The sequence below is a fragment of the Lepus europaeus genome, unplaced genomic scaffold, assembly GCF_033115175.1.
Source record: "Lepus europaeus isolate LE1 unplaced genomic scaffold, mLepTim1.pri SCAFFOLD_29, whole genome shotgun sequence".
Taxonomy (NCBI): Eukaryota; Metazoa; Chordata; class Mammalia; order Lagomorpha; family Leporidae; genus Lepus; species Lepus europaeus.
Window position 1 is genome coordinate 3856733 of NW_026909167.1, and position 3576 is coordinate 3860308.

The following is a 3576-nucleotide window of genomic DNA, read 5'->3' on the forward strand; positions in this document are numbered from 1 at the left end:
CTGTAATCTAGTGAATAATATTTGCATAAGAATTTCAAAAGCCCACTGAAAAAAGGAGATGATTAGGAATGGCAGGCTGTTGCCCTAACTGACAAAGAACCCTTCCCCCTCCCCCAACTGAGGCAGAAAGCCCCTGGGGTTACACCCAGGACTCCTCTGACTGGGTGGTGGGATGTGCCTCAGAACAAAGCCTGAAAATCTGCATAATTGTCAAGTGAATAGACTGATTGTTTTCTTTGAATCCTCACCCTCCAATTACCCTGTCTCTTTATTTATTTATTTTTTTTGACAGGCAGAGTGGACAGTGAGAGAGAGAGACAGAAAGGTCTTCCTTTGCCGGTGGTTCATCCTCCAATGGCCGCTGCAGCCGGCGTGCTGTGGCCAGCACACCATGCTGATCATGGTCTCCCATGGGGTGCAGGGCCCAAGCACTTGGGCCATCCTCCACTGCACTCCCTGGCCACAGCAGAAAGCTGGCCTGGAAGAGGTGCAACCGGGACAGAATCTGGCGCCCCGACCAGGACTAGAACCCAGTGTGCTGGCACCGCTAGGAGGAGGATTAGCCTGTTGAGCCATGGCACCTGCCCACCCTGTCTCTTTAAAAAATCCTCTGTACTGGGTGGTTTGGTAGAAAAGCACCTGTTTGGATTGAGAGAAACTTCTTTTTCTTTCCCCAAGGCTGCTGCTGCCTTCTTGCAATAAACCTTTACCTCTGGCCATGCCTCATCTTTGGTGAATTGAAGCGACGAGCATCAAGAGCTGGACTATTCCCTCGGTAACCACATTGGTGAGCTAGCCCAGAGGTCTGGGGTATATTCTTCAAGCGGCCTGACCCTCTCACACTGGTAAGGAGGGCAGTGGCCACTTGTACTCCATCCCCAGAGCAGCTTGTGAGCTAATGTGGTGGTTGGGACTCTGGGGACATCCAGCAGCTGTCCTTTCTCTTCCTGCTGCGCATTAGCTACCTACTAGCACAATGGCTTCCATTGGTGTACGGAGTCAACAGCTCTGAGACTGAAATTTCTGTCTCTGCTCTTTGGGTTTATGGAATTGGGACCTGGCTTAGGTCATTTTTTGTGGTACTGGTTTGTGTGAAACTGGAGAAGACCCCATAAAATCCACACTAAATTGTAGCCCCCCCTTAAAGTTCCCTAGAAATGTTATCCGGGGTGCCACATGTACTACCGGAATTTGGGGTGCCATACGATTTCACCACGGGCTTATTACTAAATCCCCAATATTAATAAGCCCAAGAGGGTTCTTGCCTAATATTTAGAGAAGAATTCTAAATACCAGTACAGATAAACGAGGCAGCATGGCACGTTTTAAGCTTTTATTTAGTGAGAAAGATGCATAGGAGAGTGAGAGCTATTTACGGGAGAGAGGTGAGTAGGGTTCATACCAAGCACCAGGAACCAGCCACATGGATGAGCCTCTAGGCCAGGAAGCCTAGAGCACATGGCCAGAAGGCCATGCACCCTGGAGGTGCAGGGCTACAGCAAGCCCTGTCCTGGCAAGAGGCCAGGGAAGAAGAGCAGCCGGGGCCACACCGTGGCTGGGCTTTTAACCCACTTCCAAAGGGGAGTGGTTAATTAACCTGCTTGGCTGGTGGGCACCCAGGTGTGGGCAGGTAGGGGAATGAGGCCACACAGGGGCGTGGCAAAAAGGCATCAGGTGGGGGCCTGAGGCCACACAGGGGCATGGCAGAGGTGTGGTCTTCCAGCTCACAAACCTAATCTATCTTTACCTGTATGCTTGCCTGCTTCATGTGGGAGACAAGATTCCAAGATTTTTGCCTCAGCCCCTCTGTGAGGAAGATTTGGATATGGTTTGGAAGAGTACTCATATGGTGAAATCCGAGTGGTTCAATTTAATTTCCATCCAAAAGCACCTTGAGTTGCGTTGTGGCTGATTGAGCAGCTTACAGTTACCATCCTATTTCTAAGAAGAAAGTGGTGTTCTGTTGTCATACTGCATGGCCCGTGTATGTGTTAAAGTTAAGAGAAGGTGGCTGGTAAGTGGATTTTTAAAATATTTATTTCATTTGAAAGTCAGAGTTGAAGCAGGCAGGCATACAGCTTAAAACTGATTAGGTTTGTGAGCTGGAAGACCATGCCTTTGCCACACCCCGGAGTGACCACATCACCCTACCTGGCCACATCTGGGTGCCTGCCAACCAGCCAATCAGGTTAATTAACCACTCCCTTTTGGAAGTGGGTTAAACTCCTAGGACATGATGTGTCTGGCCCTTCTCTTTCCCCTGACCTCTTGCCAGGAGGGGGCTTGCTGTAGCCCCGCGCCCTAGGCTTCCAGGCCTAGATACTCCTCCATGTAGCTGGTTCCTGGTGCTCAGTATGATCCCACATTTTCCTCTCTTTCTTAAATAACGCTCTCTGCCTCTGCTTTGCTGCTGGTGATAAGCGGTGGAGAGCAGCTCAAAGTGCTTGCTGCATGTGGTTTTGGCCTGCTCTCTGAGTGGTATGGATACTACCCTAGTTTCCAGACTTTTCCCCTCTCTCCTACCTGAACTAAACCCTCACTTTCCTGGCTCCTTGATCTCTTACAAACCTATTGTAAATTTCCACAGATGCCTCTGATGAAATTGACTGTGAGGAACAAGAATTAATGCAATTAAAGGTGTTTTCCGAGCAGAGTGCCCACTGAGTCTGTAATGAGGATATAATTATCTTTATGTATGTTGGTGCCCAGTACCATTACTGGGACTAGAGTTGCTTTCCAAATTAAATGCTAAAGTAAGTTTTTCAGGTTTCAACTGTGGAACAATAGGGTTAACTGAGGTTACTAACAGCAAGAAGTAATTATATTTAATTGATTAGAACTTTTATTCATTTTTCTTTGGGAGTTTTAAAAAGGAGGAGTAACCATAATAAAACCATCTTCCTTCCCTTTTCGTTTTCACATTTTGTATAGCAAAAACCATTTACTGATATTCTGAATTACCTGAATTTCTGAGTTTCTTCTGTGTATCAGATAACACCACCATTCACAAGTTAAGCTTCTTGGTATTTGGATATGTGTTAGATGCTACTAAGAAAGCAGAGATGAGCTTTCTTTTTAAAGCTTTTGAGGTGGTGTCACAGAATAGTGTGTTGTAGATACAGTCAACTGCTTTGTTACCTTCCAACTAGGCATCTGTAAATCCTGAAACTTAAGATGGCAGGTGATGTCCTATAGACTCTGCTGTTCAAGTTGGACACAACTGACAGAGTTTGTTCATTCTCTCTAAAAGTGATAGGGGATTTGTAGCTTAGTGGTTTTTTGTTTATTTCTAATTTGCTGCTGATAATGTATATGAATTTAACATTCTGTGTAAACTGTCATTTGTTACTGCACAGTTTATGCAGTGTTGCTTTGCCAAATAAAAGTTCAAAGTAAAAAAAATCAAGTTATCAAGGATAAGAAATATTTTTTTAAGATTTATTTAAGTATTTGCAAAGCAGAATAACAGAGAGAGAGAGAGAGAGAGAGAGGTCCTCCATCCACAGGTTCCCTCCCCAGAGAGAGAGAGAGAGAGAGCGGTCCTCCATCCACAGGTTCCCTCCCCAGAGAGAGAGA